The 17,937-nt window shown below is 46.7% G+C and overlaps 1 long non-coding RNA gene across 1 annotated transcript in view; it reads right to left on the bottom strand.

Moving 5' to 3' along the window:
- Positions 1-17,937, bottom strand: part of LOC140427943 (uncharacterized) — a 32,299-nt gene that overhangs the window by 10,469 nt on the left and 3,893 nt on the right. The window contains exon 2 of the long non-coding RNA XR_011948672.1: positions 3,170-3,266. This is a non-coding gene — a long non-coding RNA (uncharacterized lncRNA). The remainder of the gene's footprint in view (positions 1-3,169; positions 3,267-17,937) is intronic.

Below are 17,937 nucleotides of genomic sequence, written 5' to 3'. Positions count from 1 at the left end.
TGGCTGCCGTTGGGGGGGTCTTCCCGTGATCGGGAACGCCACAACCGATCGATCCACAACTCTCCAGACACCCACCGCGGATCGTGACCCTGAATTTGAAAACATAAGCCTCCTGTCACCTTATATCATCTCACTCTGTCTGCATACCTTTTTATTCCTTTCTCCCTCATCCAGCCCTCTTCAAGGATCTAAGGTAATTGCCTCAACTACGCCATGTGGCAATAAATGATATGGTTATTCAACAGAAAAGTGGCACTTTATAAAACACAAATCAAATGTTTCTTTTTAATGAGATTAACAATCAAAAGATTAACAATCAAAGAAATCATGAGCTAATGCAATGCCAAGTCTAATTTACTCCATCGGTAAAACTAACCAACAAAAATTCTCCTTGTTTCCCAACATTAAGAGAAAGCCTTGCTTTTGCATTTTGGTAAGTCTTTATTCACCAACACACTGAGAAGCTTTGGGACATTTTTTCACTGTGTTAGTGAATAAGTGTAAGTGAGGTAATGGGTAAGTGGCAAAGTGGCGAGGGTGGCAGGGTAGGTGGGTGGTTGGTGACAGGATGGATAGGGTGGTAGGTGGGGGAGTTGAAAGGTCAGGGAGGGTTGGGGGGACCGGGTCAGGGTCAGAGGGTCACGGGAGAGTGTTGGATGATCCTGGGGGGATCAGAGGGTGGGGGCATAATTTTTTTCTGCAGAATATTTCCTGTGTAACTATCTCGTTAAGTGAGCTGGAACTCTCCAAAGTCTCCAACTCTAACCCAAGAGTTGAAGATCTTTTCAGAGAATTCCAGCACACGGGATTTCTCCATCGGAATTTGAAACATCACGGGCAATTTCCATGGAGTTCATACATTGGGACTTCCGAGGGGTCCCACAGCACATCTTCCAGGATATGACCATCCAGAGATTTGAAGGTCTGGGCCCTTGGTTTTAAAATTTGCATCCATGTTTTCAAAACCCCAAGTAGCCTTCTTCTTCCTTGTTTCTGTAATCTCCAGTCCTACAATCCTCTGAGATCCCTGTGCTCTTCCAATTCTGGTCTCTTCCACTGCCCCAATTTTAATCACCTTCCAATTGATGGCTGTGCCTTCAGCTGTCTCCACCCAAAGCTCTGAAACTCCCTAAACCCCTCCGTATTTGTCGCTCTTTCCTTTTTTGTTAATTTAGAGTACCCAATTCCTTTTTTCCAAAAAGGGGCAATTTAGCGTGGCCAATCCACCTAGCCTGCATATCTTTTTGTGTTGTGGAGGTGAGACCCAAGCAGACACGGGAAGAATGGGCAGGTTGTGCCTAACTAATTTAGTGGAATTTTTTGAGGACATTACCAGTGCGGTAGATAACGGGGGGCCAATGGATGTGGTATATCTGGATTTCCAGAAAGTTTTTGACAAGGTGCCACACAAAAGGTTGCTGCATAAGATAAAGATGCATGGCGTTAAGGGTAAAGTAGTAGCATGGATAGAGGATTGGTTAATTAATGGAAAGCAAAGAGTGGGGATTAATGGGTGTTTCTCTGGTTGGCAATCAGTAGCTAGTGGTGTCCCTCAGGGATCAGTGTTGGGCCCACACAGTTCACAATTTACATAGATGATTTGGAGTTGGGGACCAAGTGCAATGTGTCCAAGTTTGCAGACGACACTAAGATGAGTGGTAAAGCAAAAAGTGCAGAGGATACTGGAAATCTACAGAGGGATTTGGATAGTTTAAGTGAATGGGCTAGGGTCTGGCAGATGGAAAACAATGTTGACAAACGTGAGGCTATCCATTTTGATAGGAATAACAGCAAAAGGGATTATTATTTAAATTATAAAATATTAAAACTTGCTGCTGTGCAGAGGGACCTGGGTGTCCTAGTGCATGAGTCGCAGAAAGTTGGTTTACAGGTGCAACAGGTGATTAAGAAGGTGAATGGAGTTTTGTCCTTCATTGCTCGAGGGATGGAGTTTAAGACTAGGGAGGTTATGCTGCAATTGTATAAGGTGTTAGTGAGACCACACCTGGAGTATTGTGTTCAGTTTTGGTCTTCTTACCTGAGAAAGGACATACTGGCACTGGAGGGTGTGCAGAGGAGATTCACTAGGTTAATCCCAGAGCTGAAGGGGTTGGATTACGAGGAGAGGTTGGGTAAACTGGGACTGTACTCATTGGAATTTAGAAGGATGCGGGGGATCTTGTAGAAACATATAAAATTATAAAGGGAATAGATAGGATAGATGCGGGCAGGTTGTTTCCACTGGCGGGTGAAAGCAGAACTAAGGGGCATAGCCTCAGAATAAGGGGAAGTAGATTTAGGACTGAGCTTAGGAGGAACTTCTTCACCCAAAGGATTGTGATTCTATGGAATTCCCTGCCCAATGAAGCAGTTGAGGTTCCTTCATTAAATGTTTTAAAAATAAAGATAGATAGTTCTTTGACGAATAAAGGAATAAAGGGTTGTGGTGTTCGGGCCGGAAAGTGGAGCTGAGTCCACAAAAGATCAGCCATGATCTCATTGAATGGTGGAGCAGGCTCGAGGGGCCAGATGGCCTACTCCTGCTCCTAGTTCTTATGAATGTGCAAACTCCTCACGGACAGTGACCCGGGGCTGGGATCGAACCCGGATCCTCGGTGCCGTGAGGCAGCAGTGCTAACCACTGCACCACAGTGCCGTCCCCGCTCTTTCCTTTTTAAGTTGCTCTTTAAAACATACTTCTTGACCAAACATTTGGTTACCTACCGAATATCTCATGTGACTCGGTGTCAAACCTTGTTGATTATGCTCTTGTGAAGCACCTTGGGAAATGTTGCTATATTCAAGACCCTATAATCAGGGAGTTGTTTTTGAGGTTTCAATGACTTCTTGGTTTGACATGACATTTTCAGAGTCCCAGATGAACCAATTTGTGAATGGTTGTTTATGTATATGAATGTCTGTACAAGTGTGAACATGTTTGACTGAAGGAAAGACTTGCACTTCGAAAGAACCTTCTCAATGCTTCAGAAACATCCAAATCATTTCACATACAATGAACTACTTTGAAAGGGTCTTATTTGTCTTGTAGGAAATTGTGGTGGTAAATCCAGCAAATTCTAAGTGGAATACTTTGTTTTTCAGTTCAGAGAAGAATATTTGATCGGAGCTTCCTGCCTTTCAATAGTATTAAGAAATTGTTCACACTCACCTGACCTACAGGACAGTTGGACACTCCATTGAAGTTCTGTCAAATCCCTTTGGCTCCAAACTGTGTCATGTTCTCCATTGGAAAGTGGACAGGATAGCTGTATGGTAAGAAATAGGTGAGAAATAGTTTGATCAATGGGTGGGAATCGGAAAGCTTTCCAATAAAATCTGGAGTCATGTAGGGCTGCCCTCTCTCTCCCGTCCTATTCGCTGTGATGTATAGAACCCTTTGCTGAGTCCATCAGGGCATAAGAGGAGTGACGATCCCAGGCAAGGGAGGCACTCAAGTCAAAGCCTCCCTGTACATGGACGTCACCGTCTTCTGCTCGTGCACAGACTGATCAACATCTGCGACCAGTTCGAACTGGCCTTGGGTGCCAAGGTAAATCCCCGTGTCTGCGTGGGTTTCCTCCGGGTGCTCCGGTTTCCTCCCACAGGTCCCGAAAGACGTGCTTGTTCGGTGAATTGGACATTCTGAATTCTCCCTCATCAGCTGAGAAAGCAGGCAGCCACAAGGGAAATAGCGCAGGTTAAGGACAGCAAAGGCGGATTGGACCCAAACCAAAAAATGTCAACAAAGCATTCGAGGCCTTCTACCAGGGGCTGTACACCTCCGAACCCCTTGACGGGGACTCGGGGATGAAACAGTTCCTCGATGGACTGGACATGCCAGTTGCGGGAGAAGATAGAAGAGGGCTGGAAGCACCGCAAGGACTGGGAGAAGTCATGGAGAGCATCAGCTCCATGCAGGCGGGGAGGGCTCCGGGATCAGATGGGTTCCCAGCGGACTTCTACAAAAAATACGCGGCAGCACAGGCCTCGAATCTCCGGAAGATGTTTGCAGACTCACTAGCGAGGAGCATCCTGCCTCCAATGCTAGCACAAGCCACCATATCGCTAATACCCAAGAAAGACAAAGACCCAACCGAATATGGTAGCATTGTGGATAGCACAATTGCTTCACAGTTCCAGGGTCCCAGGTTCGATTCCGGCTTGGGTCACTGTCTGTGCGAGGTCTGCACATCCCTGTGTGTGGGTTTCCTCCGGGTGCTCCGGGTTCCTCCCACAGTCCAAAGATGTGCAGGTTAGGGGGATTGGCCATGATAAATTGCCCTTAGTGTCCAAAATTGCCCTTAGTGTTGGGTGGGGTTACTGGGTTATGGGGATAGGGTGGGGGTGTGGGCTTGGTTAGGGTGCTCTTTCCAAGAGCCGATGCAGACTCGATGGGCCGAATGGCCTCCTTCTGCACTGTAAATTCCATGATCTAGACACATTTTGCTGCTCAGTGTGTTCGTTGTCTAGCAAGGAATCCACAGAACTGCTGGCGACTTGTCCAAACCAGGATCTTTATTAAAGCACACGTGGTAAGGTAACAATCTGACACAGAGCATGTTATCATGGAGTTTCTGTATACTCCCTGGAACTACTCCTTTGCACGACTGTCCTCATGGAAGTCTTACAACCTTCTGATAATCACCGGATCTGCCCTGACTTATATCTGAGTGCCTGGTCACATGACCACTGTCTTGAGATGCATGGTGGATCGGTATCGCCACCTGCTCCACCAACTATATACAACACCATCTACAGGCATATCACCACAACCCCCTTCCTTAGGAGATATTGAAGTTTGTTTACAAACATGTTTACTATCATTACTAGTAATGATAAGTAATAAGCATAAACATTACCACAGGTTTAACCAGTGTGGCCATAGACATGATATGCCTGGTTAATGTCTGTCCCTTTCACACAGCTCACTGTGCCTCTCTCACGGGATCGCCCCTGTGACCACTTGGGCTGTTGCCAGCCTTTTCGAAGACTGGTTAGTGTGCCGGTCTCGTGCTTTGTGTCCTCTTTACACCGTGCCTTTGGAAGGCGTGTATCCGGGATTGCCACCCGTGCATCACCAGCTTCTTTCTTTTTGTTTCTTGCCACAACGCTGTTTGCTGCTTCTCTGTGTGTTCCTGTCTCTTCTGTCAATCATCACATCACTTTCTTCTCTTTTGTTTTTGTCAGTGAGATGAGCTAGTTCTCCCAGTCTTCTCCTCTTCCTCCTTCTTGTTTTCTTAGTTTGCAAATTCTTTTCCCTTTTTATGTTGGGGTTTGGCAGCCCCTGGTTCGGGGCTGGTCTGCACGCTCTGCATGGAAGTCTGCGGATGCTCAGGTGGGGCCTGAGGCACCGACAGGTCATCGCAGGATTGTGTGGCCATGCCCAATTCTGCGCCCTCAACTGGATGTTGGAGCCCCTCGCTTTCTGGTGCCTGGTGGAGGTTAGATCTACGATAGCAGGTGCTGTCCCTTCTTGGCTTGCCGGAGCAACGCTCAATGGCTCCTCATCACTGGAAATAACGATGCAGACGCTCTCTGGCCCTGACGATCCAGGCGTTGGGTCATCCTGGTCTTGCTCGAGTAGATGTGTGTGATCCATCGAGGTACACAGCACGATAGTCATCAGTTCCTGCGCTGACTCACACCCAGAGTCATAATTATCAACATCATCAGAGCTGGTCTCATCGTATTCATCATCAATACCTTCCCACTCATCATCATCAGTATCAATGTTATCGTATTCATCATCAATAACTTCATGCTCATCATCTATTTCACTCTCGGACCCAGGGTCATAATTTTAGGCATCATCAGAGCTGGTCTCATCATATTCATCAATGGGCGGGACGGTAGCACAGTGGTTAGTGCTGTTGCTTCACAACTCCAGGGTCCCAGGTTCAATTCCCCGCTTGGGTCACTGTCAGTGCGGAGTCTGTACATTCTCCCCGTGTCTGCGCGGGTTTCCCCCGGGTGCTGCGATTTCCTCCCACAGTCCCAAGATGTGCAGGTTAGGTGGATTGGTCATGCTAAATTGCCCCTTAGTGTCCAAAAAGATTAGGTGGGGTTACGGGGATAGGGTGGAGATGTGGGCTTAGGTAGGGTGATCTTTCCATGGACTGGTGCAGACTCAATGGGCCGAATGGTCTCCTTCTGCACTGTATCTTAATGCTCATCATCAATTTCACCCTCGGAATTGTCATTTCCCTCAACATCAGAGTTAATATCATAGTACTCATCATCAATATTTTCCCACTCATCATCAATATCTTCCCACTCATCATCAATATCACCAAGGATTAGGGAGTCGACGACCAAAATCACTTCAGAGGCCTGAAACGATTCACCAAGTGCCTCTGGAGCAAGCCTCTCTTAAGATTGGTCATCTTTTTCCAGCTTGTTCAGTAGTTGGTCCGCCGAGCTATCAGCCACTGTGATCTCAGTTTTCATTGTGGAGTGCGCCATCTCAGAGCTCCCACCCTTCTCAATGTCCAGCACGGTCTCGGTGTCCCCCGTGACCACTTTGTCACTCCCGCCAAACCACCGGAGTAGCGCTTCTTGGGACTCTTCATTAAGCCCATCATTGCTCCTGCAAAATAGATTTACGAGCATTTCATATTTGTCTTCATCTGACTCACCTTTCACACCATTACTTTCCGCATCATCTTCAAAGTCATCATATATATCTTCGTAATATTCATCATTTAGCTCACTGGGCTAAATCGCTGGCTTTTAAAGCAGACCAAGGCAGGCTAGCAGCACGGTTCAATTCCCGTACCAGCCTCCCCGAACAGGTGCCGGAATGTGGCGACGAGGGGCTTTTCACAGTAACTTCATTGAAGCCTACTCGTGACAATAAGCAATTTTCATTTCATTTTCATCGGATTCTGCATCAAACTACTTGAGAATGGTTATGAAAACTGTACCAAATGAATCATTCTTTAATTTATTCAGTCCTCCCGAAGTTCCACAACCTGGAATGTTAAATAAGAGTTCAGCAGCAAAATGCGATGCTGATCTCGAAATTGGCTGCCTCCTGCGTGAACAAATAACTCCGTGAGCAATGTTGTATTTTACAGGAGAAATCATTGTAGACGATGCTGAATCTGATGATGAGTATGTTGATGATGATGAGTGGGAAGATATTGATGATGATGAGTGGGAAGAGATTGATGATGATGAGTGGGAAGAGATTGATGATGATGAGTGAGAAGAGATTGATGATGATGAGTGGGAAGAGATTGATGATGATGAGTGGGAAGGTATTGATGATGAGTGGGAAGAGATTGATGATGAGTGGGAAGGTATTGATGATGAGTGGGACGAGATTGATGATGAGTGGGACGAGATTGATGATGAGTGGGAAGGTATTGATGATGAGTGGGAAGGTATTGATGATGAGTGGGAAGAGATTGATGATGATGAGGGGGAAGAGATTGATGATGAGTGGGAAGAGATTGATGATGAGTGGGAAGGTATTGATGATGAGTGGGAAGGTATTGATGATGAGTGGGAAGGTAGTGATGATGATGAGTGGGAAAATATTGATGATGATGAGTGGGAAGGTATTGATGATGATGAGTGGGAAGGTATTGATGATGATGAGTGGGAAGATATTGATGATGATGAGTGGGAAGGTATTGATGATGATGAGTGGGAAGATATTGATGATGATGAGTGGGAAGATATTGATGATGATGAGTAGGAAGGTATTGATGATGATGAGTGGGAAGGTATTGATGATGATGAGTGGGAAGGTATTGATGAAGCGTACGACGATATTAACTCTGATGAGGACGAAAATGATCATTCCGAGAGAGAGTCAGCGGAGAGCTCTGAGATGGCGCACTTCAAAATAAAAAGTGAGATCGCATTGTCCGATACCTCGGGTGAACAATTCCTGAACCAGCTACAGACGACATTGTATCAATCTTAGAGAAGCTTTCTCCAGAAGCACTTGGTGAATCGTTTCAGGCCTCTGAAGTGGTTCCGGCAGTCGACTCCCTAATCCTTGAGGCTGCTCCACTGGGAAATGAGTGGAAGGAAGTGATGACTATCTCGCTATACAGCTCAACGGATCACACACATCTACTTGAGCAAGACCTGGGTGACCCAACGCCTGGATCGTCAGGGCCAGAGAGCGTCTGCATCATCATTTCTGGTGATGAGGAGCCATTGATTGTTGCTCCGGCAAGCCAAGAAGGGACAGCACCTTTTGTCGTAGATCTAACCTCCACCAGGCACCAGAGAGCGAGGTGCTACAACCTCCAGATGAGGGCGCACAATTGGGTGTGGCCACACAATCTCTCGGTGACACGCCAGCGCCACACGTCCTACCTGAGCATCCACATACTTCCTGCACAGAGTGCAGACCAGCACCGAACCAGGGGCTGCCAAATCCAAACATAAAAAGAAAATAATTTGCAACATGATCGTTAAAACAAAAAGGAGGAAGCGGAGAAGAATGGGAGAGCTAGCTCATCCCACTGACAAAAACAAAAGAGAAGGTGATGTGATGATTTACAAGACAGAGATAGCAAAGACAAAAAACACACAATGAAGCAGCAAATGCCATCGGGGGAAGACACGAACAAAGAAGAAGCTGGTGATGCACAGGTGGCAATCCCGGACGCACGCCTTCCAGAGGCACAGTGTAAAGAGGACAGAAATCACAAGACCGGCACGGTAACCTGTCTTTGAAAAGGCTAGCAACAGCACAAGTGATCACAGGGGCGATCCCCTGCGGGAGGCGCAATGAGCTGTGCGAAAGGGACAGACATTGACCAGGCATATCATGTCTGTGGAAACACTGGTTAAATCTGTTTATATTGTTTATGCATATTACCAATGTATAAAGTAAAGATAGTGATCATGTTTGTATACAAACATCAATATATCCTAAGGACGTGGCATGTGATGATATGCCTGAGGATAATATTACATGTGCTCAGCAGTGTGACCTCCCACCAGCAGGTGGCCATGTGCTTAGCAGTGTGACCTCCCACCAGCAGGTGGCCATGTACTCCGCAGTGTGACCTCCCACCTGCAGGTGGCCATGTACTCAGCAGTGTGACCTCCCACCAGCAGGTGGCCATGTACTCCGCAGTGTGACCTCCCACCAGCAGGTGGCCATGTGCTCAGCAGTGTGACCTCCCACCAGCAGGTGGCCATGTATGCAGCAGTGTCACTTCCCACCAGCAGGTGGCCATGTACTCCGCACTGTGACCTCCCACCAGCAGGTGGCCATGTACTCCGCAGTGTGACCTCCCACCAGCAGGTGGCCATGTGCTTAGCAGTGTGACCTCCCACCAGCAGGTGGCCATGTGCTCAGCAGTGTGACCTCCCACCAGCAGGTGGCCATGTGCTCAGCAGTGTGACCTCCCACCAGCAGGTGGCCATGTGCTCAGCAGTGTGACCTCCCACCAGCAGGTGGCCATGTGCTCAGCAGTGTGACCTCCCACCAGCAGGTGGCCATGTGCTCAGCAGTGTGACCTCCCACCAGCAGGTGGCCATGTGCTCAGCAGTGTGACCTCCCACCAGCAGGTGGCCATGTATGCAGCAGTGTCACTTCCCGCCAGCAGGTGGCCATGTATGCAGCAGTGTGACCTCCCGCCAGCAGGTGGCCATGTATGCAGCTGTGTGACCTCCCACCAGCAGATGGCCATGTATGCAGCTGTGTGACCTCCCACCAGCAGGTGGCCATGTATGCAGCAGTGTCACTTCCCGCCAGCAGGTGGCCATGTATGCAGCTGTGTGACCTCCCACCAGCAGGTGGCCATGCACTATGGCCACCTGCTGGTGGGAGGTCACACTGCTGAGTATATGTAATATTATCAAACTATTCGGAAGGACAGAGTGGATGGTAAGGGAGGTGGTGTAGCTCTGTTATTTAAGGATGACATCCGGGCAATATTAAGGGATGACATCGGTGCTATGGAGGATAAGGTTGAATCCATTTGGGTGGAAATCAGGAATAGTAAGGCGAAAAAGTCACTGATAGGAGTAGTCTACAGGCCACCAAATAGTAACATTATGGTGGGGCAGGCAATAAACAAAGAAATAACTGATGCATGTAGAAATGGTACAGCAGTTATCATGGGGGATTTTAATCTACATGTCTGGATAACTGGGGCTCTTTCTGGGGAAGGTGGGACCTCTACAGACAGGATGGTCTACATCTGAACCTGAGGGGCACAAATATCCTGGGGGGGAGATTTGTTAGTGCTCTTTGGGGGGGTTTAAACTAATGCAGCAGGGACATGGGAACCTGGATTGTAGTTTTAGGGTAAGGGAGAATGAGAGTATAGAGGTCAGGAGCACAGATTTGACATCGCAGGAGGGGGCCAGTGTTCAGGTAGGTGGTTTGATGTGTGTCTACCTCAATGCCAGGAGTATACGAAATAAGGTAGGGGAACTGGCAGCATGGGTTGGTACCTGGGACTTCGATGTTGTGGCCATTTTGGAGACATGGATAGAGCAGGGACAGGAATATATGTTGCAGGTTCCGGGGTTTAGGTGTTTTAGTAAGCTCAGAGAAGGAGGCAAACGAGGGGGAGGTGTGGCGCTGCTAGTCAAGAGCAGTATTTAAGTGGCGGACAGGATGCTAGATGGGGACTCATCTTCCGAGGTAGTATGGGCTGAGGTTAGAAACAGGAAAGGAGAGGTCACCCTGTTGGGAGTTTTCTATAGGCCTCCAAATAGTTCTAGGGATGTAGAGGAAAGGATGGCGAGGATGATCCTGGATAAGAGCAAAAGTAACAGGGTAGTTATTATGGGAGACTTTAACTTTCCAAATATTGACTGGAAAAGATATAGTTCGAGTACATTAGATGGGTCGTTTTTTGTACAGTGTGTGCAGGAGGGTTTCCTGACACAATATGTTGACAGGCCAACAAGAGGCGAGGCCACGTTGGATTTGGTTTTGGGTAATGAACCAGGCCAGGTGTTGGATTTGGAGGTAGGAGAGCACTTTGGGGACAGTGACCACAATTCGGTGACGTTTACGTTAATGATGGAAAGGGATAAGTATACACCGCAGGGCAAGAGTTATAGCTGGGGGAAGGGCAATTATGATGCCATTAGACGTGACTTGGGGGGGATAAGGTGGAGAAGTAGGCTGCAAGTGTTGGGCACACTGGATAAGTGGAGCTTGTTCAAGGAACAGCTACTGCGTGTTCTTGATAAGTATGTACCGGTCAGGCAGGGAGGAAGGCGTAGAGCGAGGGAACCGTGGTTTACCAAAGAAGTGGAATCTCTTGTTAAGAGGAAGAAGGAGGCCTATGTGAAGATGAGGTGTGAAGTTTCAGTTGGGGCGATGGATAGTTACAAGGTAGCGAGGAAGGATCTAAAGAGAGAGCTAAGACGAGCAAGGAGGGGACATGAGAAGTATTTGGCAGGTAGGATCAAGGAAAACCCAAAAGCTTTCTATAGGTATGTCAGGAATAAGCGAATGACTAGGGAAAGAGTAGGACCAGTCAGTATCCTCTCAGGAAAAAGATAATGTTGTGGAGGAGAATGCTGAGACCCAGGCTATTAGAATAGACGGCATTGAGGTACGTAGGGAAGAGGTGTTGGCAATTCTGGACAGGCTGAAAATAGATAAGTCCCCGGGGCCTGATGGGATTTATCCAAGGATTCTCTGGGAGGCCATGGAAGAGATTGCTGGACCTTTGGCTTTGATTTTTATGTCATCATTGACTACAGGAATAGTGCCAGAGGACTGGAGGATAGCAAATGTGGTCCCTTTGTTCAAAAAGGGGAGCAGAGACAACCCAGGCAACTATAGCCCGGTGAGCCTCACGTCTGTAGTGGGTAAAGTCTTGGAGGGGATTATAAGAGACAAGATTTATAATCATCTAGATAGGAATAATATGATCAGGGATAGTCAGCATGGCTTTGTGAAGGGTAGGTCATGATTCACAAACCTTATCGCGTTCTTTGAGAAGGTGACTGAACAGGTAGACGAGGGTAGAGCTGTTGATGTGGTGTATATGGATTTCAGCAAAGCGTTTGATAAGGTTCCCCACGGTAGGCTATTGCAGAAAATACGGAGGCTGGGGATTGAGGGTGATTTAGAGATGTGGATCAGAAATTGGCTAGCTGAAAGAAGACAGAGGGTGGTGGTTGATGGGAAATGTTCAGAATGGAGTTCAGTTACAAGTGGAGTACCACAAGGATCTGTTCTGGGGCCGTTGCTGTTTGTCATTTTTATCAATGACCTAGAGGAAGGCGCAGAAGGGTGGGTGAGTAAATTTGCAGACAATACTAAAGTCGGTGGTGTTGTCGACAGTGTGGAAGGATGTAGCAGGTTACAGAGGGATATAGATAAGCTGCAGAGCTGGGCTGAGAGGTGGCAAATGGAGTTTAATGTAGAGAAGTGTGAGGTGATTCACTTTGGAAGGAATAACAGGAATGCGGAATATTTGGCTAATGGTAAAGTTCTTGGAGGTGTGGATGAGCAGAGGGATCTAGGTGTCCATGTACATAGATCCCTGAAAGTTGCCACCCAGGTTGATAGGGTTGTGAAGAAGGCCTATGGAGTGTTGGCCTTTATTGGTAGAGGGATTGAGTTTCGGAATCAGGAGGTCATGTTGCAGCTGTACAAAACTCTGGTACGGCCGCATTTGGAGTATTGCGTACAGTTCTGGTCACCGCATTACAGGAAGGACGTGGAAGCTTTGGAGCGGGTGCAGAGGAGATTTACCAGGATGTTGCCTGGTATGGAGGGAAAATCTTATGAGGAAAGGCTGATGGACTTGAGGTTGTTTTCGTTAGAGAGAAGAAGGTTAAGAGGACACTTAATAGAGGCATACAAAATGATCAGGGGGTTAGATAGGGTGGACAGTGAGAGCCTTCTCCCGCGGATGGAAATGGCTGGCACGAGGGGACATAGCTTTAATCTGAGGGGTAATAGATATAGGACAGAGGTCAGAGGTAGGTTCTTTACGCAAAGAGTAGTGAGGCCGTGGAATGCCCTACCTGCAACAGTAGTGAACTCGCCAACATTGAGGGCATTTAAAAGTTTATTGGATAAACATATGGATGATAATGGCATAGTGTAGGTTAGATGGCTTTTGTTTCGGTGCAACATCGTGGGCCGAAGGGCCTGTACTGCGCTGTATCGTTCTATGTTCTATGTCGATTGGTTTAACCAGCTCGGTCAAGGCAGCCTTGGGGAGGAGTTTATAGAATGTATCTGTGATAATTTCCTGGAACAGTATGTAATGGAACCTAAGAGGGAACAAGCGGTCCTAGATCTGGTCCTGTGTAATGAGACAGGATTGATTAATGATCTCATAGTTAGGGATCCTCTCGGAAGGAGCGATCACAATATGGTGGAATTTAAAATACAGATGGAGGGTGAGAAGGTAAAATCAAACACTCGTGTTTTGTGCTTAAACAAAGGCGATTACAATGGGATGAGAGAAGAACTAGCTAAGGTAGACTGGGAGCAAAGACTTTATGGTGAAACAGTTGAGGAACAGTGGAGAACCTTCCAAGCGATTTTTCACAGTGCTCAGCAAAGGTTTAGAACATAGAACATTACAGCGCAATACAGGCCCTTCGGCCCTCAATGTTGCGCCGACCTGTGAAACCACTCTAAAGCCCATCTACACTATTCCCTTATCGTCCATATGTCTATCCAATGACCATTTGAATGTCCTTAGAGTTGGCGAGTCCTCTACTGTTGCAGGCAGGGCATTTCACGCCCTGACTACTCTCTGAGTAAAGAACCTACCTCTGACATCTGTCCTATATCTATCTCCCCTCAATTTAAAGTTATGTCCCCTCGTGCTGGACATCACCATCTGAGGAAAAAGGCTCTCACTGTCCACCCGATCCAATCCTCTGATCATCTTGTATGCCTCATTAAGTCACCTCTTAACCTTCTTCTCTCTAACGAAAACAGCCTCAAGTCCCTCAGCCTTCTCTCATAACATCCTCCCTCCATACCAGGCAACATTCTGGTAAATCTCTTCTGCACCCTTTCCAATGCTTCCACATCCTTCCTATAATGCGGCGACCAGAATTGCACGCAATACTCCAAATGCGGCCGCACCAGAGTTTTGTACAGCTGCAACATGACCTCATGGCTCCGAAACGCAAAAACTCTACCAATCAAAGGTAACACACCGTACGCCTTCTTAACAACCCTCTCAACCTGGGTGGCAACTTTCAGGGATCTATGTACATGGACACCGAGATCTCTCTGCTCATCCACACTGCCAAGAATCTTACCATTAGCCCAGTACTCTGTCTTCCTGTTATTCCTTCCAAAATGAATCACCTCACACTTTTCTGCATTAAACTCCATTTGCCACCTCGCAGCCCAGCACTGCAGCTTATCTATGTCCCTCTGTAACTTGTAACATCCTTCTGCACTGTCCACAACTCCACCGACTTTAGTGTCATCTGCAAATTTACTCACCCATCCTTCTACGCCCTCCTTCAGGTCATTTATAAAAATGACAAACAGCAGTGGTCCCAAAACAGATCCTTGTGGTACACCACTAGTAACTGGACTCCAATCTGAACATTTCCCATCAACCACCACCCTTTGTCTTCTTCCAGCTAGCCAATTTCTGATCCAAACTGCTAAATCACCCTGAATCCCATGCCTCCGTATTTTCTGCAGTAGCCTACCGTGGGGAACCTTATCAAACGCTTTACTGAAATCCATATACACCACATCAACTGCTTTACCCTCATCCACCTGTTTGGTCACCTTCTCAAAGAACTCAATAAGGTTTGTGAGGCACGACCTACCCTTCACAAAACCGTGTTGACTATCTCTAATCAAATTATTCCTTTCCAGATGATTATACATCCTATCTCTTATAAACCTTTCCAAGATTTTGCCCACAACAGAAGTAAGGCTCACTGGTCTATAGTTACCGGGGTTGTCTCTACTCCCCTTCTTGGACAAGGGGACAACATTAGCTATCCTCCAGTCTTCTGGCACTATTCCTGTAGACAAAGCTGACTTAAAGATCAAAGCCAAAGGCTCAGCAATCTCCTCCCTAGCTTCCCAGAGAATCCGAGGATAAATCCCATCCGGCCCAGGGGACGTATTTATTTTCACACTTTCCAGAATTGCTAACACCTCCACCTTATGAACCTCAAGCCCTTCTAGTCTAGCAGCCTGAATCTCAGTATTCTCCTCGACAACATTGTCTTTTTCCTGTGTGAATACTAACAAAATATATTCATTTAGCACCTCTCCTATCTCCTTGGACTCCAAGCACAACTTCCCACTACTGTCCTTGACTGGCCCTACTCTTACCCGAGTCATACTTTTATTCCTGACATATCTATATAAAGCTTTAGGATTATCCTTGCTCCTACCTGCCAAAGATTTCTCATGTCCCCTCCTGGCTCTTCTTCGCTCTCTCTTTAGGTCCTTCCTAGCTAATTTGGGACTCTCGAGCGCCCTAACTGAACCTTCATGTCTCATCTTTACGTAAGCCTCCTTCTTCCTCTTGACAAGTGTTTTGACTGCCTTAGTAAACCACGGTTCCCTTGCTTGACCACTTCCTCCCTGCCTGACAAGTACATACTTATCAAGGACATGCAGTAGCTGTTCCTTGAACAAGCTCTACATTTCCATTGTGCCCTGCAGTTTTCCTCTCCATCCGATGCATCCTAAGTCTTGCCTCATCGCATCATAATTGCCTTTCCCCCAGATATAACTCTTGCCCTGCGGTATATACCTATCCCTTTCCAGCACTAAAGTAAACGTAATCGAATTGTGGTCACTATCACCAAAGTGCTCACCTACCTCCAAATCTAACACCTGTCCTGGTTCATTACCCAGTACCAAATCCAATATGGCCTCGCCTCTTATTGGCCTATCTACATACTGTGTCAGGAAACCCTCCTGCACACATTGGACAAAAACGATCCCATCTAAAGTACTCGAACTAAGCTTTCCCAGTCAATATTTGGAAAGTTAAAGTCCCCCATAACAACTACCCTGTTGCTTTCACTCCTATCCAGAATCATCTTTGCAATCCTTTCCTCTACATCTCTGGAACTTTTCGGAGGCCTATAGAAAACCCCTAACAGGGTGACCTCTCCTTTCCTGTTTCTAACCTCAGCCCATACTACCTCAGTAGATGGGTCCTCATCAAACATCCTTTCTGCCACCGTAATACTGTCCTTGGCTAACAATGCCACTCCTCCCCCTCTTTTACCACCTTCCCTGAGCTTACTGAAATATCTAAACCCCGGCACCTGCAACAACCATTCCTGTCCCTGGTCTATCCATGTCTCCGAAATGGCCACAACATCGAAGTCCCAGGTACCAACCCATGCCTCAAGTTCACCCACCTTATTCCGGATTATACCAACAAAAAGGAAGGACGGTAGAAAGAGGGAAAATCGACCGTGGATATCTAAGGAAATAAGGGAGAGTATCAAATTGAAGGAAAAAGCAGACAAAGTGGCAACGTTTAGTGGGAGACTAGAGGACTGGGAAATCTTTAGGGGGCAACAGAAAGCTACTAAAAAAGCTATAAAGAGTAAGATAGATTATGAGAGTAAACTTGCTCAGAATATAAAAACAGATAGTCAAAGTTTCTACAAAACAAAAAAGAGTGGCTCAGGTAAATATTGGTCCTTCAGAGGATGAGAAAGGAGATTTAATAATGGGGGACGAGGAACTGGCTGAGGAACTGAACAGGTTTTTTGGGTCGGTCTTCACAGTGGAAGACACAAATAACATGCCAGTGACTGATAGAAATGAGGCTATGACAGGAGAGGACCTTGAGATGATTGTTATCACAAAGGAGGTAGTGATGGGCAAGCTAATGGGGCTAAAGGTAGACAAATCTCCTGGCCCTGATGGAATGCATTCCAGAGTGCTAAAAGAGATGGCTAGAGAAATTGCAAATACACTAGTCTCTGGGGTGGTCCCGGCGGATTGGAAATTAGCAAACCTGACACCGTTTTAAAAAGGAGGTAGGCAGAAAGCGGGTAATTATAGGCCAGTGAGCTTAACTTCGGTAGTAGGGAAGATGCTGGAATCTATCATCAAGGAAGAAATAGCGAGGCATCTCGATGGAAATTGTCTCATTGGGCAGACGCAGCATGGGTTCATAAAGGGCAGGTCGTGCCTAACTAATTTAGTGAAATTTTTTGAGGACATTACCAGTGCGGTAGATAACGGGGGGGCCAATGGATGTGGTATATCTGGATTTCCAGAAAGCTTTTGCCAAGGTGTCACACAAAAGATTGTTGCATAAGATAAAGATGCATGGCATTAAGGGTAAAGTAGTAGCATGGATAGAGGATTGGTTAATTAATAGGAAGCAAAGAGTGGGGATTAATGGGTGTTTCTCTGGTTGGCAATCAGTAGCTAGTGGTGTCCCTCAGGGATCAGTGTTGGGCCCACAATTGTTCACAATTTACATAGATGATTTGGAGTTGGGGACCAAGGGCAATGTGTCCAAGTTTGCAGACGACACTAAGATAAGTGGTAAAGCAAAAAGTGCAGAGGATACTGGAAGTCTGCAGAGGGATTTGGATAGGCTAAGTGAATGGGCTAGGGTCTGGCAGCTGGAATACAATGATGACAAATGTGAGGTTATCCATTTTGGTAGGAATAACAGCAAAAAGGTTTATTATTTAAATGATAAAATATTATCTAGGGGGCAAACACTCAAAATAAGGGGGAGTAGATTTAGGACTGAGCTTAGGAGGAACTTCTTCACCCAAAGGGTTGTGAATCTATGGAATTCCTTGCCCAGTGAAGCAGTTGAGGCTCCTTCATTAAATGTTTTTAAGATAAAGATAGATAGTTTTTTGAAGAATAAAGGGATTAAGGGTTATGGTGTTCAGGCCCGAAAGTGGAGCTGAGTCCACAAAAGATCAGCCATGATCTCATTGAATGGTGGAGCAGGCTCGAGGGGCCAGATGGCCGACTCCTACTCCTCGTTCTTA

Source organism: Scyliorhinus torazame, chromosome 1 (assembly GCF_047496885.1).
Source record: "Scyliorhinus torazame isolate Kashiwa2021f chromosome 1, sScyTor2.1, whole genome shotgun sequence".
Classification (NCBI taxonomy): Eukaryota; Metazoa; Chordata; class Chondrichthyes; order Carcharhiniformes; family Scyliorhinidae; genus Scyliorhinus; species Scyliorhinus torazame.
The sequence above is the reverse complement of the archived record's forward strand: the minus strand, read 5'-3'. Positions and strand labels throughout refer to the sequence as shown.